General features: G+C 41.3%; 1 protein-coding gene across 35 annotated transcripts in view; it reads left to right on the forward strand.

Moving 5' to 3' along the window:
• Positions 1 to 24822, forward strand: part of LOC130928466 (receptor-type tyrosine-protein phosphatase delta) — a 424924-nt gene that overhangs the window by 91441 nt on the left and 308661 nt on the right. For all 35 annotated transcript variants that reach the window (XM_057855080.1, XM_057855082.1, XM_057855084.1 and 32 more), the window contains exon 4: positions 15433 to 15456. The gene's annotated coding sequence lies outside the window, so the exon portion shown is untranslated. The remainder of the gene's footprint in view (positions 1 to 15432; positions 15457 to 24822) is intronic.

Raw genomic sequence — 24822 nt, forward strand, 5'->3', positions numbered from 1 at the left:
AATGTACAAAAATATATTTGTTTCACTGAAAAAAGATTTATCATGTAATGAAGACATAAAGGTCAAATTTTGGCAAGACAAATGTTTTGCTGCCTACAGAAATTAGTGTGTAAATTCAACAAAAAATGTACTTCAAATACAAAAATAAGCGAAAAAAGTAGTGGTGCTGTGAGATCCAAATGTAATATTTTGTATGACTTGGCCATGCGGTTCGGCAAGGATTCATACAATTTATTGATGAAGTCATCAGGAACCTCAAAGAAAGCAGTCTTGCATGCCTCCCAGAGTTCATCAACATTCTTGGGTTTCGTCTCCCATGCTTCCTGTTTCATCCTGTTCATGTCTGGTGACTTGGCTGGTCAGTCCTGGAAGATCTTGATCTTCTTTGACCTGAGGAACTTTGAGGTAGAGATTGAAGTATGAGATGGAGCGCTATCCTGCTGCAGAATTTGTCCATTTTTATGGTTAGGAATGTAAAGAGGCAGCTAAGATTTGTTGATATTTCAGACTATTTATGTTGCCTTCCACCCTGCAGATCTCTCGCACACCCCCATACTGGATGTAAACCCCAGACCATGATTTTGACAAGACCCAACTTGAATGTTTTGTGGCAAAAGGTGGATTTTTCAGATGAATCTTCCATTGAATTACACCACGGTCGGCGCAAATATTGCAGGAGACCTACTGGAGCCCGCATGGATCAGAGATTCGCTCAGAAAACAGTGAAGTTTGGTGGTGGCAAAGTCATGGTCTGGGGTTACATTCAGTATGGGGGTGTGCGAGAGATCTGTAAGGTGGAAGGCAACATAAATAGTCTGAAATAGCTACAAATCTTAGCTGCCTCTTACATACCTAACCATAAAAAGGGACAAATTCTGCAGCAGGATGGTGCTACATCGCATACTTCAATCTCTACCTCAAAGTTCTTCAAGGCAAAGATCAAGATCCTCCAGGACTGGCCAGCCCAGTCACCAGACATGAACATCGTTGAGCATGTCTGGGGTAGGATGAAAGAGGAAGCATGGAAGACGAAACCCAAGAATGTTGATGAACTCTGGGAGGGATGCAAGACTGCTTTCTTTGATGTTCCTGATGACTTCATCAATAAATTGTATGAATCCTTGCCGAAGCCCATAGAAGTCATAAAAAATATTAAATTTGGATCTCACAGCACCACTACTTAATTCGCTTATGTTATCTAACATATTTTTGTATTTGAAGTACATTTTTTGTTCAATTTTCACACTGCTTTCTGTAGGCGACAAACCTTTTGTCTTGCCAAAATTTATATGTATAATATATTTTTGTACATTCAGCATCATTTGGGAGGGTCTTAGCTTTTATATGAGCCATTTCTGAAACCAATTGAATCATTAAAAGTCAGGTGATTAGCAATTGTTTCTACAAAATTGATAAGTGGCAAGACTGTCAGGGACTGTAGATGCTACTCGTTCAAACGACGAGTCTTGGAAGGTTGGCCTCAAAGCAAAACGGCCGAGTTTTGGCCATGGTTCAGTTATATTCGTGTGCACTCTCGTGAATGACTTTTTTCCTAAAACGAAGATTAGACTGAAATTTCGGAAGAACTGATGCCCAAAACATGAGAGGAAGTCTCCGATTCTACTTTGACGCCGACGCGTTTGGCAACGGATGTTTTGCCACTCTAATAGCCCGGCTTCACAAGACGGCATCTTATTCGTCGGAATTCTTAATGTGTCAGATTTATCAGCGTTAGATTCCAGCACTCTTCAGTTCTTGTCAAGTGTTTGTTATTCCAGTGGTAATTACATTCAAGCTTGACACCAAATAATGTTTGTAGCATTTTAATTAGACCTCCAAGGGCTTTTTCTTTTTTTGTGGTTTGCTTATGCTGACGTAACGCTTTCTGTTTCTCTCAAATTTTAAGCAGAGCTTAATCTCAGTTTGTAGGTTAGCCCGGAATCTCATTTTGAATCTTTGCATGAGAAATAGATAAAGTGGAAATCCGTGGCTTCTCTGCGTCCGGGGGCTTTCTGCCCGTGTCTGAATTTTCATCCTCCCTCGGCCGGCAGCTTTGCCGAGCGCAGATGGCGGTCGGGTCCAAGTATTTTAATTCATTTTCCAAGAAGTCACACTGTAGAAGTGACGGCAGGGCATCCATTCACTCGAAAACACTGGAACAGAGCCGTGCAGAGACCAATGGAGGGGCAGGTGCTCATTGATCAAAAGGGGCACATGAACAAAAAATTAATGCACCTTACAACAACATGACTTCTGGTTTAACCAGCTTTACAGTATAATTGAATGTGACTGTGACAGACTTTAATTGGGAGGGGGGAACAGTGAATAGAAATCAACACTGTCATCAACACTTTCTGCCTGTGACTCAGTCTTTGCTTCTTTTCTTCATTCAACCTTTATATCAAAATTTCCTTACTCAACTTGTTGGTCACCGAAGACCAAATCAAATAAGATGCTCACCGAGCCACAATAAGCAGTTTTTCAGCAGGGCCAAGAATGAAAAGTGGTATTTGGTTTGATGTGATTTATGTGGCATATATATATATATATATATATATTTATATATATTTGTATGTGGAATTTTGGGGGGATATATGGCATTTTTGCAGGCCATGGACGTCAATGCCAAAAATGACACATGGCAAAATTCATTTTGCCACATGGCAAAAAATGCCACATAGAAAAAAAAATGCCCTAAGGATAAAAAACAAATGCCACATGGCAAAATCCATTTTGCTATATGGCAAAAAATGCCGCATGGTTAAAAAAAAATGCCACATGGCAAAATCAATTTTGCTATATGGCAAAAAAATGCCACATGACTAAAAAAATGCCACATGGCAAAATCCATTTTGCTAAATGGCAAAAAAAATGCCACATGGTAAAATCCATTTTGCCACATGGCAAAAATATGCCATATGGCAAAATCAACTTTGCCACATGGAAAAAAATATGCCATATGGCAAAATCAACTTTGCCACATGGCAAAAAAAAAATGCTATATGGCAAACAAAAGGCCACAGAGTAAAATCCGTTTTGCCACATGGAAAAAAATGCCACATGGCATAATCATTTGTGCCACTTGGCAAAAAAAATGCCACATGGCAAAACAATTCCACATGGCAAAAAAAAAAAAAAAAAAAATCCATATGGCAAAATCAATTTTGCTATAAGGCAAAAAATGCCACATGGTTAAAAAAATGCCACATGGTAAAATCCATTTTGGCACATGGCAAAAATATGGCCACATACTAAAATCAATTTTGCCACATGGGAAAAAAAAGCCACATGGCAAAATCATTTGTGCCACATGGCAAAAATATGCCATATGGCAAAATCAACTTTGCCACATGGCAAAAAAATGCCATATGGCAAAAAAAAAAAAAGGCCACATGAAAAAAAAGGCCACATGGCAAAGAAAAGGCCACATAGTAAAATCAATTTTGCCGAATGGGAAAAAAATGCCACATGGCAAAATCATTTGTGCCACATGGCAAAAAAATGCCACATGGCAGAATCAATTTTGCCATGTGGCAAATAAAATGCCACATGGCAAATATCACTTTTGGTTCTGGCTGTTTGTCAATTTTTTTGGTGAGCTTAAAGATGTGTACCTCTATGGATAACGTTGTGAAGAGAACGGACAAACATGGTTGCCGAAAGACAGTAGACACACATGGGTCAAAATAGCCTTGGCCGGGGATAAATTCATTATTAAAGTAGAAAACTATATAAGAGAAAATTACATATTATTTAAAAAAAATCCCCACCATAAACCTGGTGTAAGAATTTTCACTACAGTATTTGCTCGAACGCGGTCTAATAGGGTAACACTTTTTTTAACCACCGGATGTCCTCGGACTCCTCACCACACACCCAGGTCACAGAGGAACAGCGTGCGTTGGTTATGCGCCGGCTTAGCGGCACACGGACGCCCAGTCAAAAGGGGCATGTAGGGGCAAATGGGCAGGGGCTCAAGCACCCTCCGCCCCCCCTCTGCATGCGCCTGCACTGGAACAGCATCACCGTGGTTGGGTGTTCTCGTTTAACTCTGGAAATAACGGACATTTTCCGGAAGGTGAATGTTTGGAATTATTGATGATGAGCCCACATACGATCACCGCTCGCGCCGATCCATCTGTCCTACGGCGACGTCCGCACCTGGCCGCCTTTGCGTCGGTCGGAATATTCTCGGCACGCTGAGGAGTGGATTAAAAAGCAATCCCGTGCCGGCGTGTGTCTCGCAGCCGCGCTGTTTACTCATCATGGCCAATTATCTACTTCACTATTCAAAAGACTCCTTAGAATACAGCCCTGTCATTTTCCGTCGCTAATATTGAAGAAGTTAAATTGCAAGCAGAGAGTGTCAGGATTGCCGCAAAACCCGGAGCGACGACTCTTATCGCGCTTAACCTTTTTATATTTCTCTCATGGGTTCCATTGTGTCCGGAGGCGTTTCACAGATTGGTCACCCAAGCTTATTTAATTTCACTCAAGGCCAGCGAGGCTCGACGAGGCCGAACACCGGCTCGCGATCGACTAGTGTTTGATCTTTCTTGCCTGTGATCACTATCAAGGTCTGTAGAAGCGAGCACCAAAGATTGTCGTTTGTTTCAAAGTTGCTGTAAGGGCGTTCGTCGGCTGCCATTGACGGCGCTGTGGAATTGGATTAGACGTGTAGTGCTGTCAATGGCACCAAAAGAATGAGCATACGCAAGCCATAGACGATTAATAAGGGGCCTGCAGTGTTGGCGTGGCCATCAAAGCTGACCGACTAGAATCATCAAGCTTTTTTGGTTGAAAATTCTTGTAAATGAATGCTTACACCCCCAAATTCTTCATAGATATGGATGCGAAAATGTCTCGATTCTTGGTTAAAAGCCAAAAAACCCAGTGCAGTTAGCATTTATTTTATGTAAATATGTCGAAGTACGATGCTAGTCTGTCAGTCAGTGTGGCGGCCGCCATATGTAAACAGAGCTTTTCCGTTGAAAATTCTTGTAAATAAATGCTTAAATCCCCAAATTATTTATAGATTTGGACCTAAAACAGCCTTGATTTTTGGTTAAAAGCAAAAAAAAAAAACAGTGCAGTTAGCATTCATTTTACGTAAATATTGCAAACTATGAAGCAAGTCTCTAAGCAAATTAGCGGCCGCCAGATGTAAACAAAGAGCTTTTCCAGTGAAAATTCTTGTGAATAAATGCTTGAATCCCCAAATTCTTTCTAGAAATGTACTTAAACAGTCTTGATTTTTGGTTAAAAAAAAAACAAAAAAAAAAAACCCAAAAAACGTGCAGTTAGCTTTTATTTTACGTAAATATGTCGAAGTACGATGCTAGTCTGTAAGTCAATGTGGCGCCCGCCATATATAAACAGATTTTCTGGTGAAAATTCTTGTGAATAAATGCTTAAATCCCCGAATTCTTTAAACATTTGGACGTAAAACAGTCTTGATTCTTTGTTGAAAGAGCAAAAAAACCTGGCAGCTAGCATTTATTTGACGTAAATATGTTGAAGAATGATGCTAGTCCGTTAAAGAATGTGGCGGCAGCCTTACAACAAATACCTTTTTGTGTTGAAAATTCTTGTGACAAAAAATAGAATAATACCCTTTCAATCGTCGAACAAATCACTTCCTGCTTGTATGCGGTACAGCTTTTGTATTTTTTCAACCTAAATCTGCCGTTGGATAGCTGCATGCGTCGCTGCGACTGAGTACGAATAAATGAAGCGGCTTGTCGGATGGCCACCTACTTGAAGGCGTGGCTAAGTGAAGGTGGAATCTGACCCGTCAATATTGTTATGAAGTCTATGCGCGAGCAGTACTCCTAGAAAAACCTCAACAACAATTTCAGGCAAGAACAGAATCTAATACTAGTGAGGCAATAAACTCCCCGCCGATGTCAAATAATGGTAAAAAAAAAAATCATCCGGGGTAAAAACTAAACTAAAAAAAGTACATCAAACATGTAGGATGTAAAACCAACACAGGATTTTGTTCCTTGTGTTCCTTTCCCAGTTAATTGAGCAATGTGGAGCAATTTCAAACACGAGGCAGATGCAGTGGCAAACGAGAACATCTGCTGAAGAAATTGCGCTTCGCTACTCTTTGAAGCTTGTTTGATGAAAATTTGTTGCCGCGTGAGGTTTACAGGTGAAATTTCAGGTGATTATCTCCACGATATAGACCTCCAATCATGTTGCTTTTAGAATTTAAATGTGGTTCTTTCCCTGCCAACCTTCACAGTTGAAATGGATCGGTTGTTTATCGCCGTCAATGAGTTCATTTTATGGTGTATTTACACCTGCGCTGTTTGGTCTGGACTGTTGGAATTTGACCTTTTAGTCAGATTGCCCGAATCACGCCAGCCAGGTCACCGGAACCTAACTTAGCCCAACCCCAACAACCCAGCCAAACGGCCAAACTCCGTGCGATCACCGTAGAGTCAGTACAAGGGGTTAAAACTATTCTAAAAGCTGAAAAAAGGCCTCGAAACACAAGTTGACAGTATTCAGAAAGCAAGGCAAAAACAAACAGACCCAGACGAAGAGGAAGGCTGGATCCAGGGTCATCAATCAACAGGTGAACAAAAGAGTCCCGAGAAAAGACAGCAGCTAGCCAAAGAATTCGAGAGACAGCGAGAACCAAAAGTGGTTTTTCCATGTGGCAAAATGGATTTTGCAATGTGGCATGTTTTTTGCCATGCGGCAAAAATGATTTTGCCATGTGACATTTTTCTGCCATGTGGCAAAATTGATTTTGACATGTGGCATTTTTTTTGCGATGTGGCAAAATTATTTTGACATGTGGCATTTTTTGGGACATGTGGAAAAATGTATTTGGAAAATTTTAAAAATGTGGACGTACATAGGCGGCAATGGCACAGCCTGACATGGGTGCCAGTTGACTGTCAATGTGCTGTAATGCTAAGTGTATGGTCAAAAATCATGGCCACACGTTTTTCTGCCATTTAAAATGAATGGAAACTTTGGACGTGCATAGCCGTCAGTGGCATAGTCTGACTTGGTTGCCAGTTGGATGTGAATGCGTTGTAATGCTAAGTGTATGGTCAAAAATTTGGAGGTGCATAGCTGTCAATGGCATGGACATGCATGTCCTTCAAAACTGCCATATTCCCCCCAAAAATGCCACATACCCCCCCCCCCCCCCAAAAAAAGCGACAAACCAAAATCTATTTTGACACATGTCAAAAAAAATGCCCCATGTCAAAATCCATTTTGCCACATGTAAAAAAAAAAAAAAATGCCCCATGTCAAAATCCATTTTGCTATATGGCAAAAAGAATGCCACATGTCAAAATCCATTTTGCCAAATGGCAAAAAGAATGCCACTTGGCAAAAAAAAACAATGCCACATGGCAAAAACAATGCCACATGACAAAAAAAATGCCACATGGCAAAATCCATTTTGCCACATGGCAAAAAAATGCCACATGGCAAAATCCATTTTGCCATATGGCTAAAAAATGCCACATGGCAAAACGCATTTTGCCACATGGCAAAAAAATGCCACATGATAAAATCCATTTTGCCACGTGGCAAAAAAAAATGCTCCGTGGCAAAATCCATTTTGCCACATGGCAAAAAGAATGCCACATGGCAAAAAAATGCTACATGGCAAAATCCATTTTGCCACATGGCCAAGAAATGCCACATGGCAGAATCCATTTTGCCACATGACAAAAAAATGCCACATGGCAAAACGCTTTGTGCCACATGGCAAAAAAAATGCCACATGACAAAATCCATTTTGCCACATGGCAAAAAAATGCCACATGATAAAATCCATTTTGCCACATGGCAAAAAAAAAATGCCCCATGGCAAAATCCCTTTTGCCACATGGCAAAAAGAATGCCACATGGCAAAATCCATTTTGCCACATGGCAAAAAAATGCCACATGGCAAAATGCATTTTGGCACATGGCAAAATCCATTTTGCCGCATGGCAAAACAATGTCACATGGCAAAATCCATTTTGCCGCATGGTAAAAAGAATTCCATATGGCAAAAAAAAATGCCACATGGCAAAATGCATGTTGCCACATGGCAAAAAAATGCTACATGGCAAAATTCATTTTTCCACATGGCAAAAAATGCCACATGGCAAAATTCATTTTTCCACATGGCAAAAAAATGCCACATGGCAAAATCCATTTTGCCACATGGCAAAAAATGCCACATGGCAAAATCCATTTTGCCACATGGCAAATACCACTTTTGGTTCTCGGCCCTGCTGAGGAATTCAGTCTTTTGAAAGAATTTGCGAGGCTGATCGTGGGCCTGAAGAAGGGTGTGTTTGGGCGTTGTTTAGGGCTTTTGTCTGTTGCGAATTGGGCAGAAGTGTTTGTATTTTACTGTTGTCAGGGCAACGAGAGTTGAGGATTTTTTCCAGCCTCCGTGCCAAGTGAGTGCTGAGTGTCCAACGGGTTCCTCTGTTATCAGATGTTGGACCCTTGTGGGTCCAAGTGCCACGTGGCACATATGAACGATACTTTTGTCTCGAAGGGTCGATCTGATTTCGGTTTATTCCTTTCAAGCTCTTGGTGTATATGTTAGGAAAATGTGACGTTCTGAAAAGTTTGGTCGCCGATCTGTCTCGTCCGACTGGTGCAAACTTGCCGTGGCAGTCTGTGTGATACCAAGCCATCTGTAGCCTCTGTCAGAGCTTCGCTAATTCCTCGCAGCTCAGATGGAAGGACGCGAGCTCTCTAGAACTCTTCCCGTATCACTCATTCCGTCCTCGTCTGCTTCGCGCCTTCCTCCCACTTTTCCAACATCCCGGCCGGCCATTTTTGTTGCCTCGGGCGGCAGAGTATTGACAGCCGTCCTCAGGTTAATCGACTGGAGAAATATTGTCGTGATCAGATTCGATTGTTCCTTTTTCGTCCTGATTTCCAAATAACTGATTTCTCTTGTTCCGTGCCTCCCTCTTGGAAATAAACAGAAACATGTGCAAACCCAGATGGTCGGACATAAATAAACCAGTAGGAGTTAGCAGTGGTTGCGGAGCCAGCGACATAGGATTTGGTCTGCAGTATCCCGAGAGCTTTCTTGTCAGTCTGTATCATCTCCAAAACGAAATAATAGCTCATATCGGTGGAACAACCTCATTCATTTTTCATCATTTCACCATTTTTGACTGACCGATAGATGATTTACAACCCCTAGTAAAAAATATGGAATCGCCAGTCTTGGACGAGCACTCACTCATTTAATCATGGAGAACAAACTCGGATAAAAAAGATTGAAAAAAAATAAATTCGTTTAAAAGTGCAGCTCTTTAGCATTCAGAAAGACTAAAAGAAATGAATAAAAACATTGTGGTGGTCAGTAAATGTTACTTTTATAGATCTTTCAGATCTCACTGGAACAGCACCAAACAAAAGTTCCAGCATCATCACTTTGTCCAATTTTATAGAGCAAGTGCAGGAAAACATATATGGAATCACTCCGTTCTGAGGAAAAAAAAAATGGAATCATCAGAAACAAACAAAGAAATAACAATCAAAACACATCTCTAGTATTTAGTCGCACCACCTCTGGCTTTTATGACAGCTTGAAGTCTCTGAGGCATGGACTTGATGAGTATTCTTCATCAATTTGGTGCCAACTCTCTTTGATTGCAGTTGCCAGATCATCCTTGCAGGTCGGAGGACCATTTTTTTCAGTTTCCACCACAGGTTTTCAATAGGGTTGAGATCTGGGCTATTTGCAGCCCATGACATTGACTGGATGACCCTTTCTCCAAGGAATGCTTTAACAGTTTTAGCTCTGTGGCATGATGTATTTTCATCTTGGAAAATGACATATTTTCAATTGAATGGATAAGAAAGCGGTCTAAAATTTTAATGTAAACTTGTGCATTGATTGACGATTCAACCACAGTGCCTTTGCCTGACATGCAGCCCCATATCATCAAGGACTGAGGGAATTTTGATGTCTTTTTCAGGAAGTCATCTTTGTAAATCTCACTGGAAAGGCACAAACAAGAGTTCCAGCATCATCACCTTGTCCAGAGTCAATAACCTGAATTGGACAAGGTGTCGCTGGAACTTTTGTTTGGTGCTGTTGCTGCTGCTGACCACCACAATGTTTTTATTCATTTCTTTTCGTGTTTCTGAATGCTAAAGAGTTGCACTTTTGGACTAATTCCTTATTTTTTCAAGCTTTTTATCTGAGTTTGTTCTACATGACAAAATGTCTGAGTTAGTGCTCGTCCCAGACTTTTTTGCTAGGGATTGTATTTTATTTGGCAACAACAGCTCAGAGTACACCAACAAGTCCTGACATCATCTAGAACGAACATCTTTTTAGCAAGTTCTCAGTTTGTTTCAGCTAGCACTTGCTAAACAGCTAAATGCGGCTAAGTTGATTTGTTTTCTTTTTGGAAGCTGATGGTTAACCTCTTCAAGTCAGTCAACAAAGCTCTGTATTTCTTTGTTTCTGCGCTACTCCCGACTGGCCGGTCAGAGTGTTTCCTTTTCTAATTCCAACATCGCGCTGACCACTTTAAACCTCCCCAATTCCCTCTTGTCAATACAAGGCAAGGAATGGACTCTGCAGCCTTTCTTTGCCTTGTCAAAAGTTTCCATGTCAGGCTGTAGGTTCCACACGGCATAACTAAGACCCTTGGAAGAAGCTTATCTGCTTAAAACAGGAGGGTGATAGAGAGTTAAAAAAAAAAAAAGTTCTTGCCGAGTTTTTTCTGAAGCCACCCGAGCTTCACATTCTCCCGTGAGAGTTTCCTTTTCCCCGCCGTCTCACTGCTTTAATCCACTTACGCATTTTAAGCCTACCTCCACTTGACTTGATTGGCTACCTTTCCAAATTTAGACCAATCAATAAGCTTGTGAACAAGAGGGCGCTTTTCAAATTGTCTATGCAGAACATTAACCTGCTAACGTTAGAGGGGGTTTTCCATTTATTGTGAAAAATGTCACAAAATTGAACTCATTAGCTGCCATTGACCGCCGTAGATGTCCAATCCATTTGAAGTGGGAGGGATGGCAGCGAACGAACGAATGTTCACCATTCATTTCAATAGCGCAAAATCAATTTTTCCACATGGCAAAAAAAAAAAAAAAAAATCCCACATGGCAAAATCAATTTTTCCACGTGGCAAAAAAAAACAAAAGGCCACATCGCGAAATCAATTCTGCCAAATGGCAAAATCTATTTTGTCACATGGCTAAAAAAATGCCACATGGCAAAATCCATTTTACCCAATGGGAAAAAGATGCCACATGGCAAAATGTTTTGTCACAAGGCAAAAAAAAAAAAAAAAGCCACATCGCAAAATCAATTTTGCTACATGGCAAAATCAATTTTTCCACATGGCAAAAGAAATGCCACATGGCAAAAAAAATCCCACATGGCAAAATCAATTGTGCCACTTGGCAAAAAAAATCCCACATGGAAAATTAATTTTGCCACATGGGAAAATCTATTTTGTCACATGGCAAAAAAAATGCCACGTGGCAAAATCAATTTTGCCACATTGCAAAAAAAAAAAAAAATGCCACATGGCAAAATCATCTTTTCAACATTGCAAAAAAAATGCCGCATGGTAAAATCAATTTTTCCACACGGCAAAAAAAAAAAAAAATGCCACATGGCAAAATCATCTTTTCAACATTGCAAAAAAAAATGCCGCATGGTAAAATCAATTTTTCCACATGGCAAAAAAATGCCACATGGCAAAATCTATTTTGTCACATGACCAAAAAAATGTCACATGGCAAAATCCACATGGCAAAAAAAAAAAAAAAAAATGCCACATGGCAAAATCTATTTTGCCACATGACCAAAAAAATGTCACATGGCAAAATCCACATGGCAAAAAAAAAAAAAAAAAATGCCACATGGCAAAATCAATTTTGCCACATGGCAAAAAAAAATCCCACATGGCAAAATCAATTTTGCCACATGGCAAAAAAAATGCACATGGCAAAATCCACATGGCAAAATCCATTTTGCCCAATGGGAAAAAAATGCCACATGGCAAAATCTATTTTGTCACATGGCAAAAAAAAAAAAAAAGCCACATCGCAAGACCAATTTTGCTACATGGCAAAATCAATTTTTCCACATGGCAAAAAAATGCCAAAAACAGGAAGTGATCCAATATTCCAACCATCAGAGCAAAACTTCCATTGCAGTTTCTCTCGAAATTACATTTTATGTTTATTTTTTTTCCTAACATCGTCTTATAATACAATCACAGTGTGTTGTCGCAAAATGATAAACAGAGTGAGACCAACGTTGAGATCTATTCGGTATGCAGTTTTCCCCCAATCTTGTCCCCCATCATAGTCATCGCTCGGTGGTCTTACTGCAAGCCCAGGTATTTTCGGCGCCTCTTGAAGTCCCCGCCGCCATCCTCCCTCGGGTCCAATTTTCCCCGGCACTGAGCTTCAAGGCCCTGGGCTGAGCTCCGTGTTTAGTTACATTACAGCAGCGGGTGTGTGTCCAACCTGAATGGTAATGAGTGAAGACTGAAGCCCGCCTCCCCATCCCCTTTACTCTGCTGAAAATAGATTTGTTTGCACGCACCGAACAGAAATTGTAATCGCTCACCCCCCTCACTCATTCGGGCCCCCGGAGGATTCCATGCGTGCGTGGCAGAAATGCAAATGAATGCCGTGCGGTGATGTTGCGTACACGGGGAAGACGGCGAGCGACGGTCGCTATCTTCCCCGCAAAACTCCTCCGGGATATTTTTAGAAACTGTAGCGAGCTCTTTGCGTGATTTATTTCAATTTATAGGATGCTCATTTAACTCATCGGCTGTCAGTGACAGCGCGAGATTTTGACTGGGTGGGCCGAATTTGCGAGTTTTTTTATTAGGGGTGTGACAAAATATCGTGATACTTGGTCTCCCAAAAGGTTATCCATATATCGTTTTCAAAAGATGTCACTGGTTAGAAACAAAAGAAATCAAGTTGCTACTGAATTATTCCACTAGAATAGTGCCTCTTAACTCAATGGCTGCCATTGACGGCTCTAGACGTCGAATCCATTTTCCGTAATTTTCAGGATATAAGCCGCTACTTTTTACCCTCATTTTGAATCATGCGGCTTATAGTCCAGTGTGGCTTATTTGTTGATTTATTTGGTTTAACCCTTTAATGCTTGCAATATGACGCAATTGTCAGAGAATCACAAAAAAAAAAAGGTCTTACTGAAATCTTTTTTTCAAATTTGTGAAAAAGAAAAAAAAAGTGTAATAAGCGCTGTAATATCTATAACCCTTGCTAAATCCAGTTTTTTTTTCTTCTCATGGAACCTGCAGATGCATGAGTTGACTTGCATCCATTATTTTTTTTTTGAGGAGATATATTTCAAAATTCTGAACTAGTCTCAAAATCATGAAATTCTCAGTGTACCAGCGACCCTGGCCGGCGGGAACCCGACAACACGGCCAAAAGGCCAAGTTTGAGTCTGAGTCACTTCCCGTTCTGTAACCCAAAATCAACAGGAAGTGACGGAAAATCAACAGCAAATGTCACAAAAGTGAACTCATTGGCTGCCATTGACCGCCATAGACGTCCAATCTGTTTGAAGTGGGAGGGCTGTTAGTTCGCTGCCACCCTCCCATTTCAAATGGATTGGACATCTACTAGTAATAAACTCACAGCAGAAGGATGAAAATAGCTTATTTTTCTGTTTATTAGTTCTATCGACAATTATTGTATCGCCATATTGTGAGAATTTCTATGCCTACCATTTTATTTTTAGTGTAACTCCACTGTCAACCACTAGAACGCAGCATACTATTTTGCTCCATGAAAACCGAAGAATTTCGGCTGTCTAGTTTTTGCTGTAATCAAATTATGTGTCGAGTTAAAAACTGGGTTTTCTCTTGAAGGAATTTGACCTTCTAGCCAGATTGTCGGACTCACGCTAGCCGAACCGTCGGACCCGCGCTGCGACAACCCGGCCAAAGGGCCAAACTCCACGTGCTCACCTTGGTCTTAACCCCTTGTACTGACTCCATTTTGAAAACTGGAAAAAGGCTTCGAAACACAAGTTGACATGTATTCTGAGTCGACAGAGGGACGCAGGCAAGGATCCAAGGTCACCATATCACAAGTCAACAAAAGGTTCCCCGAGAAAAAATGACAACAATTAGTTAAACATTCAGTTCTTTTGAAGGCTCTCGCGGGTGGGCCGTGGGCAGGAAGAGGCGTGTGTTTGGGTCGTCTTCTGTTGCAGATTTGGGCGGTCAAGTTCCTGTGTCACCATTGCTGGGTCATGGTTAATGAGGCAACTGAGGTGGGGGGTTGGGTGAGCCTCACTGTGTGAGAGGCGCCGAGCTATCAAGCTTGGAGTTGTTTTTGTTATCGGGTGTTGTGGTAGTGCAGGACATCCCGCCATTTGTTCTGGACTGTCCTGACGGGCTGATTGCGAGATTTGATGTTCACATGTCTTAACTGACTGCATTTTGAAAGCTGGAAAAAGGCTTCGAAACACAAGTTGACAATTTATTCAGGTCGACAGCAAGGCAAACAGCAAATGGGTCTATGACATAGAGGCAATTCTGGATCCAGGGGTCAGCAAAACAACGAGCACATCAGAATGTCCCCGAGAAGCAAAAATTGTTAGTTAAACGTTCAGTCTTTTTGAAGTTTGCGGTACGGTGGGCTGGACGAAGGATGTGCCTGGGTGTTGTTCAGGATAATTCTTCTGTTGCAGACTTGTTGCTGGGTCATGGTTACTGAGGCAACTGAGGTGAGAGGTTCGGCCTGCCTTGACGTCTAAGAGTTGTTTTTGTTATTTGGTGCTGTGGTAGTACAGGACGTCCCGCCATTTGTTCTGGACTGTCCTGAAGGGCTGATTGCGGGATATGATATTTGCAGACGTGGGCTTGCCTATCACCTGGTAGTCAGCGTCAATCTTGCTCAGTCAGCTGTATGATGCACGCGTTCGGCTTCTGTTGTCAGAAGGTGTCATGTATCTCTTATGCCCTATGTCAAATATATTCTGCTTGTTTTCCTTCAACTATGATAAATGCTATTTATTTTATATTGGGTGTGTTAGAGTAATTCAAACAGTCGATCGGTAAATACGAGAAACGTTGAAGACTTCTGGGAAATATTTTTGTATCGCGCTTGGTATCAAGATGTGATGATGCAGTGTGTTAGAATACTTTGTGTGTGTAAAACGAGGACTAAACTAGCTTCCCCTTCAAATTGCTTGACAATATTAATGCAAGTTGTGCAAACTTTGCATCCCCGGGGACGCCACGGAAGACGTTTCATGTCCTCTCTATTAATAAATGATACACCACCCGTGTTGAATTGGGCTATTCTTAACCAGCAGCGTGCACAATAGTGGGACACCATCATTTTTCACGTGGAACTTTTGCGCGCATGCAACTTGCTGACATTTCTTTTCTCTCTCTGCAGATGTGAGCGACTATTCCGCACGAGGTAAGAGGCATTTCATTTTTCATAGGACTCTGGAGTGCATGCGTGTGCGTGAGAGCGCCTCGTCTTTGGGGGCTCAGATGTGTGGTCGACGTGCTAACCCGCTTGCTATGAATTATGTTCAAATGAGAGCGACCATATTGTTGAGATGTCATGTGTTCAGCGGGAAAATTCCCTCATTGTTTTTTAATCAAAGGAATAAGAGACACTCGGGGTATGATGAAATCGTGAAAATTAAAGTTCTGGGAAAAATTATGGAGTTTAAGCTAGTTCTGCAATGATTAATCGATTAACTCTAAAAGATCTGAATCAAATTTTGCGTATCACACGTCACCTTTGCCTATTAATATTCATGACGTTAGCAACTGTTGCTAGGGGGGTCAAACTCGGGTTTGTCTCTCATGCGAGATGCATGTAAATAGTAATGTTGCACCAATACCAGTATCGGCAGGGGGTGCCGATCCAGCCCGAAATGGTGGTATCGGCGAGTACCAACAAATAGGGCGCCGATATCATTTACTTGCATCGCTTGAGCGTAGCTGTACTGTCCTCACCAAGACGTTACTGACTATACAGCGAGCTAAACTGACGATGGAGGACATCGGTATGATTTTTTTTTGACGTTTCCCCTCCAAAATGTTGTGTGACTGTTGAAATTCGCCTCCCCAGACAAGCCGCTCTGCCGATGCTGTCTCCGCACGCGCCAACCGGGAAGGCAGAACTTCGCGCGTTCACCTCTGATATTAACCCTTTGTATTTACTCCATGTTCCAAAAGTTTGAAAAAGACTCGCCGAAAGCAGGTTGACAATTTATTCGTCGACAATGGTCAAAAACAAGGCAAAAACAGACGACGGAGGGACAATTCTGGATCCAAAACAAGGCTACATATTTCCGAGTAGCATAAATCTGTGTTGTCTCAGTGTCCAGTCTTTTTGAAAAGTCCGTGGTGAAGCGGGCCGTGCCGAAGGTGTGTCCGAAGGTGTGTCTGGGCGTTGCTTTTGGGTCTTCCCCTCTTTGGCCAGTTTTGGGCGGCTTAGGTTCGTGCGCGGATGGGACCCCCGCTATCAACTTTGTTGTCCGGGCTGTCTCTACTTGTTTTAGGACAAAGCGCTTTGTCCTTGTAGTTTGCTGGGAGAGCTGATTGCAAGAGTTGGTGCGTCAATCTTGTTCGTGACACACGCGTTGGGCTTCTGTGATAAGACGGCATTGTGTATCTCTTCTATTTCTTCTCATTAAACTATGGTGTGCTATTTATTTTATATTAGTAGTGCAGTCCTACCGTAAATATGAAAATGATACTATTTCCTGATTAATTTTATTACGTGTGTTAGAGTAATGCAAACAGTTAGACGGTGCCTACGAGAAACTGTACCATTTTTCTCCCCCTCATTAGTCCGGATAAGGTGATTCACTTTACTGTGTCAAAGGGCATGTAGTGGAGTCTGCTTAAACAATAGTTAGATGAATGTGTTAGGCTAATGCATGTGTGTGCGATGAGGGTACCTTTTCCCTTCATGACTCATTACCGGAGTTGACAAAATGACAAGCAGTACTCAATTTGGACATTTAGGGATGTACGTAGTTTGTAAGTGGTGTACTCACTTTTGTTGCCACGGGTTTAGATATTAATGGCTATATTTTTAATGGAAAATAATTTAACTGTTTTATATAAGCCGCACACAGTCTACTTTTCATTGTGTCAAAGTGTCATTTTGTCAGTTTTGTCCCATGAAAAGATATACTTAAATATCTGCAGAAATGCGAGGGGTGTTTTGTGATACACTGTAAATAATCGATAGCTGCAGCCCGAGTTTTAGCGCAAGCGGCAGTCACTGACTCCATCCATGGTACGGCAGGCCAGGCTAGCAGGACCTCGCAGGGCCGCCTTGAGGCTCGGCGCATCTGTTCAAGAGGGGACGGGGGGCGGCAAATCAATCATTTCATCCCCCATGTGAAAAAGTGCGGTGAACAAACGAGCAAAGTGGCATACCTTGACACGTCCGTGTTTTGTCCGGCTCTTAAATAACGAAGCTTTTCTTTTCGGGGAGGTCCGAGGCGGTAGCGTAATTGAAAACGAGGCGGCCGTTCGGGCCGGGCTTGACTGACTTGACTGCTCGGTAAAAGAGAACCCCTGGCTGGCTGGCTGAGAATAATAAGTGCCCATGGGAAGCCGCCAGATGGACGTTTACTGTGAGCCTAGCGGGAGTGGGAGCGATCTGTCAAGCATCACACTATGCACGCGCATGTAACTATTTCAGTGCTGTCGACGATGACAGACGTCCAATCGTGTGGCTGTTTTCAGCCAATGGAAATACGTTTGTCGCTAATGGACGGGCGAGTGGATCGGACATCCTCCGTCGTGCTAAACGACCGCTAACGAGATCGACCCCTGCCAAAAGCAAACGGGGACCATCAACTAGCTTACGCCGCTAAGCAAATAGCATTAAAGCGCTTGAAGTCTAAAATTAGATGCTGCGCTTTTTAATGCTTGCGAGTGAAAACATGAGAGATTTATTCAGCTAGTTGATATATATTTATATAAAAAAAATAAATCCAACCTTTCAAGTCTCCATCTGGCCAAATACAGAAAAATACCCATTAGAATGCTGTGGCTTTGTTTACTGCTAGTGCTCGTCTATGGTCGCTAATCGAGTCAAGATCATTAGCTTAGCTCGACATACTGATACAAAAGATTGGAAACTTTATTCACAACTAAATCGTCCAAGTATAAACAAGATTTTTTTTTTTTTTTGCAAAAACATGAAAATTTTGTCTTTGACATATTTTACACTATGAATGTGGAATTTTGCCAAAATTGAGATGGGATTAATATCTTCTATTTGTAGTTGTTCAAGGTTGGACAGGGCAAACAAAATACAATTAAGGTGATAATTTAAGTTAATTTCCAATTTATTCATAATTTACAGTGGTATGAAAAAGTGTCTGAACCCTTGGGAATTTCTCAAAATTCAAATATTGATCTGATTTTTGTCAAAATCACACAGATGGAAAAACTGTCTGCTTTAACTGAAACTACCTAAACATTTATAGGTTTTCATATTTTAATGAGGATAGTATGCAAACAATGACAGAAAGGGAAAAATAAGTAAGTGAACCATCAGATTTAATATTTTTTTTGCCCCCCCCCGACTGCACTAACTTCAACCAGATGCTTCCTGTAGCTGCAGATCAGTCTGGCATCTATCAGGACTAATCTTGGCCCATTCTTCTCGATAAGACTGCTGTAGTTCAGTCAGATTGTCTGGTATGAATCGCCGTCTTTAGTTCATGCCACAGCATCTCAATTGGGTTCAAGTCTGGACTTTGACTTGGCCGCTCCAGAACGTGTATTGTGTTCTCCTGAAGTTGATTTACTTCTATGTTTTGGATCATTGTCTTGTTGCAGCATCAATCCTCTTTTTAGCTTCAAATGTCTGACAGACGGCCTCAGGTTTTCCTGCAAAACATCCTGATAAACTTTTAATATCATTCTTCTATTAATAGTTGCAAGTTGTCCAGGCCCTAAGGTAGCAAAACAGCCGCAAATCATGATGCTACCTCCACCATGCCTCACGGTGGGGATGAGGTGTTGATGTTGGTGAGCTGTTCCATTTTTCCTCCACACATGACATTGTGTGCTACTCCCAAACAGTTCAACTATGGTTTCATCAGTCCACAAAATATTTTGCCAAAACTTCTAGCAAAAACATTAAACGGGCAACAATGTTTTTTTTTTTTTTTTTTTTTTTTTTTTTTTTGTGACAGCTATGGCTTCCTCTTCGGAGTCGTCCCATGAACACCATTCTTGGCCAGTTTTACATATATGTGAGATATTGGACTGTGCCAGTGATTTCTGTAAGTCTTTAGCAGACACTCTAGGGTTATTTTTTTTTTACCTCTCTGAGTATTCTGCGCTGAACTCTTGGCGTCATCTTTGGTGGACGGCCACTCCTTGGGAGAGAAGCAACAGTGCCAAACTCTCTCCATTTGTAGACAACTTCTCTGACTGTCGATTGATGAACTCAGACTCAGGGCCGGCCCAGGCCATTTGGGGGCCCTAAGCAAAATAATGCAAAGGGGCCCATATTTTTGGCCCACCATTTCGTCACAGTGTACTGTGAAACCCATACATGCAATCCAACCCATACGTCCATATTTTGTATGTTAATCAGATTTTGTTGCACTGCATACTTCAAACTTCTCACCCCAAATGATTGTCAGTACTTACAGTAAATCGCGCCAAACCTTTATCTAAAAGAGGAAAGAAGTTAAGGAAGAACTTTTAAGCTTGTAATCAAGTATCAAAACTCACAAAAGTAAGATAAAGCAAACTGTAGTGAACAGAATATAAATTAAACAATTGCCAGATTGGGGGACCCCTAGTGGTCAGGGGCCCTAAGCAGCAGCATAGTCTGCGTATAGGCTGGGCCGGCCCTGCTCAGACTTTTAGAGGTGGTTTTGTATCCTTTCCCAGCTTAATACAAATCAACAATCCTTGATCGCAGGTCTTCAGACAGCTCTTTTTCACATCAGACAATGCTTTTCATCACGACAATTCTTACCAGGTGTGTGTTTGATAATGGGCAGGGCAGCTTAAGACCACTCGTCAGTGATTGGGCACGTATCTGACTTTAATTGTTTGGTAAAAATTGGTTTCAATTGCTCTTTAAGTCTCCTTAGGCTAAGGGTTCACTTACTTATTTTTCCCCCTTCTATCATTGTTTGCATGCTAGCCCCATTAAAATATGAAAACCTATAAATGTTTGGGTGGTTTTAGTTAAAGCAGACACTGTTTTTACATCGGTGTGATTTTGACAAAGATCTGATCACATTTGATGGTGATTTTATGCAGAAATGTGAGGAATTCCAAAAGGTTCAGATACTTTTTCATACCACTGTCTTCAAGGTTGGACTGGGATTTGCATCGCTTTTAAAGATTTTCTTGGTAAAAGCCAAGTATGTTTGAACAGATTATGTTTATATGTATAGATTTAGCTCTGTAATCATTATTCAGGGTGTTTAATGTAACGTAGATATTTTTGACATAGATGAGAAGGACACTGGATTTAGTGTCCACTTAGAACAAGTGCACAAGTACTTGCCCCCCCTGCTCCTAACCCCCGGGGAGCGTGGCATATGGCGGAGGCACATTGAGGCGTCCTCGCCGTACTGCCTGACCGTTGTGAAGCCAAGCGTCAGATGCTCACTTCACAGGACAACGCCACACTTTGAGGTGCGGCGAGCATCCATGAGAGACATTCTGCTTCCAACACGCTTCCTTCCCCACACTCTCTATTATTAGCCCTTCATTTCCGCTTTGTGTTTGGTGCCGATCTGGATGAAGGTGCCAGTTGAGGTGTTAACGGGAAAAGTTAACCGCACTGCGCCGAACAATTTGTAAAAAATATATTTATAAACTCATGATTCAGAGATTTTATTTGTCATTGACACCAGCTCTCACAAGATGACAACACATGCAACGAAATTCCGTTCGATGAGTGAGCAACGGGCCGCTGTAGACTTTGTTCTGCGCCGCCACTTCTCTTTCTTCCGAAATTACAGAGCAAGTAGACACATACATATCATACAACATAGCAGGGGTACAGTAGGTAGTATGATGCTAGTCTGTTCGTGAATTTAGCTAGCGGCCGCCTGATGTAAACAGAGCTTTTCCAGTGAAAATTCTTGTGAAAAATGCTTAAATCCCCAAATTCTTTTTAGATATGGACGTAAAACAGTCTCGATTTTTAATTAAAAGCAAAGAAACCGTGCAGTTAGTGTTTATTTTACGTATATTGACGAAGCACAATGTTAGTGAATGAGGCTAGCGGCCGCCATATGTAAAATGAGCTGTTTCCATTGAAAGGTCTTGTGAATGAATGCTTAAATCCCCAAATATTTTTTTTTTTTATATGCACGTAAAACAGTCTCGATTCTTGGTTAAAAGCAACAAAAAAAGCGTGCAGTTAGCATTGTTTTTACGTAAATATGTCGAAGTACAATGCTAGTGTGTTAGTGAATGTAGCTAGCGGCCGCCTGATGTAAACAGAGCTTTTCCGGTGAAAATTCTTGTGAATAAATGCTTAAATCCCCAAATTCTTTATAGATATGGAGGTGAAATAGTCTCGATTCTGAGTTAAAAATAAAATTAAAAAAAAAAAAAAAAACTGCTGTTAGCATTTGTTTTCCCTAAATATGACAAAGTACAATGCTGTTCTGTTAGTGATTTTAGCTAGCCGTCGCCGCCTGATGTAAACAGAGCTTTTCCGGTGAAAAATCTTGTGAATAAATTCTTAAATCCCCAAATTCTTTATAGATATGGAGGTAAAACAGTCTTGATTCTTAGTTAAAAGCAAAAAAAAAAAAAAAAAAATGCAGTTAGCATTTATTTTACCTAAATATGACAAAGTACAATGCTAGTCTGTTAGTGATTTTAGCTAGCCGTCGCCGCCTGATGTAATCAAAGCTTTTCCGGTGAAAATTCTTGTGATTAAATGCTCAAATCCCAGAATTCTTTATAGAAATGGACGTAAAACAGTCTCGATTCTTGGATAAAAACAAAAAAAAAATGTACAGTTAGCATTTATTTTACGTAAATATTGTGAACTATGATGACAAAGCAGTTTCTCCCATTGATTTTTTCCCCCACATTTCTAATGCATGGTAGGAAAAATATAATAATTACCTTGAATCCTGGAACAAATCACTCCTGAGACAATCCTTCCTGTTTGTATGCGATACAGCTTTCGTACTTTTTCAACAGAAATCCGGCATTAGATCGCTGCGTCCGTGTGTTTGTGAATAGCTCCTCTTGATGTGGGCGGCCCCCTACTTGAATGCGAGGCTCAGTGCACGACCGATCTGACCGGTCAATACATTATGAAGTCTATGCTTAAATGCACCTGATATGTTAGGAAACGTTCTGAAAGCGTAGCATGAGAATTTTTTTTGTCGGGGTAATTTTTTTCCCTTAACCAATTTGGTGCTCTCGCCACTTGATGGCGCCCTAGGCAACCACCTAGCTCACCTATGCCTAGGGCTGGCCCTGCGTCCAATCCAGTTCATCCGCTGCCATCAACATTGGACATCCATTAGTGATAAACTCATTTCCATCATAGTCAGGATCCCTTACCTAACACTAGAGGGAGTCAGAATCGCTAAAAAAACGAACATGATGTCGCCACTTTTTTCCTTTTTTCTTTTTAATTGACAGCTCCTTTGCCTCTTGAAGCATCGTCAACCCTTTTAAGTGCACACGCAGCCGTTCGCACCCCACCCGAATCCCTTAAGGCGCTTCTCTCCCCTCGTTTTTTTCCCCGTCGACGTATCTCAAATAAGCAGCGCTAATTAGCCAGGCTTCAAAAACAATGGCGTTCTCTGTTTTGCCGTCAGACTCGGGCGCTACCAAAGTGACATAATAGGCCGAACAGCCATTGAAGAGTGTTTCCAACAGCCTGTCATCTCTCAATGATAACATGTCTCCAAGGGTATACTACTTGACACTTATTAGAGTGGGAAATTGTGGAAATGTTCCAGTAAGTGGCCAAAACGGGATATTTGAGAGTACAAGTGCGCTAAAGGTACAATTTTTCCGGAAAGCGTCTTTAAGCGGCACAATTTCCTTCGAGACGACATCTGGAGCAAAATGACCCGAGTGTCCTGATCTGCTTCTCAGAAGGTCGCGAGTCAAAGTTCGCCGGGTGGTCGGCCCATCTGCCGCGCTGGCAAGCTAGTTAGCCAGGGCGCTAATGGTGATTTGTGTTTGCGGTAACGGTTTTTGTGGCTAGCGCTATAAATAACTTCCATGCGGCTTGGTCGACGCTGAGTGGCAGGTAGAGATTATATGTCGAACACTTTATCACTCTTTTTTTATGCTAATTTAGGCACAGAAAGACGACAGTCATGTCGTGTCGCGGGCTCACGTGTGTTGGAAAATGTCCTATTTTTCACTGTGATTGATTTTGATTTACTTTCTGATCTTGTCATGCTGTTTTTCCTCATTTGCCTGTGTTAATTTACAGTTTTATATTTGGTTTAGTTTCTCGGGGGCTATAAAACACATTCTTGGGAAGATGCTTGCTTTTACAACTCAAAACGGGCGTGAGGAAGCCCTCAAAGCTTTGAATACTTTCAAATACAACTTTGGTTTTGACCTCAGAAATAAACATCCAATCACGTGGCTCTTTTTATCCTTCCGTTTGCCACTTGTACACGTCCAAATAAGCTGGTCTTTATTTGAATGGACGACCGAATGAAATATGTCAATACATCTTGAAAATAGAAACTGCAATTTCTGGAGAAATTACAATGGGGCTTTACTGTGGTAGATACAGATCTATTAGGTCACTTCCTGTTGATTTGGAAACAATTAGGGGGGGACACATGTTGCATGGCTGTCAAATACTTACTTGGGTGCCAGTTGAATGTCAATCAGTTGGAATGGTTAGTTTTTGGTAAAAAAATTCACAACCAACCAGGTTTTTCTGCCATTGAAAATGAATGGGAAATTTGGATGTACAAGGACGTGCATGGCTGTCAATGGCATCGACTTACTTGGGCGCTAGTTGAATGTCAATAGGCTGTCATAGTAAATGGTCAAAAATCACAAGGACCTACAGTGGTATGAAAAAGTATCTGAACCTTTTGGAATTTCTCACATTTCGGCATAAAATCACACAGATGAAAAAACAGTACCTGCTTTAACTAAAATCACCCAAACATTTAAGGCAGGGCAGCTTTAAACCACTCATTGGTTATTGGGAACACACCTGACTTAAATTGTTTGGTAAAAAATTGTTTTAATTGCACTTTAAGTCTCCTTAGGCAGAAGGTTCACTTATTCCCCCCCCCCCTTCTGTCATTGTTTGCATGCTATCCTCATTAAAAGAGGAAAACCAGTAAAAGTTTGGGTGGTTTTAGTTAAAGCAGACAGTTTTTTCATTTGTGTGATTTTGACAAAGATCACATTTGATGGTGATTTTATGCTGAAATGTGAGAAATTCCAAAAGCTTCAGATACTTTTCATACCACCGTATGTTTTCATGCCATCGAAAATGAATAGGAAATTTAGACGTACATGGCTGTCAATGGCATCGACTTACTTGGGCGCTATTTGAATGTCAATAGGCTGTCATAGTAAATGGTCATAAAACACAAGGACCCAGAGTGGTATGAAGAAGTATCTGAACCTTTTTGAATTCGTCACATTTCTGCATAAAATCACCATCAATTGTGATCTGATATTTGTCAAAATCACACCGATGAAAAAACAGTACCTGCTTTAACTAAAATCACCCAAAAAATTTATAGGCAGGGCAGCTTTAAACCACTCATCGGTTATTGGGAACACACCTGACAAATTGTTTGGT

This window comes from Corythoichthys intestinalis, chromosome 13 (assembly GCF_030265065.1).
Source record: "Corythoichthys intestinalis isolate RoL2023-P3 chromosome 13, ASM3026506v1, whole genome shotgun sequence".
In the NCBI taxonomy this organism is placed as follows: Eukaryota; Metazoa; Chordata; class Actinopteri; order Syngnathiformes; family Syngnathidae; genus Corythoichthys; species Corythoichthys intestinalis.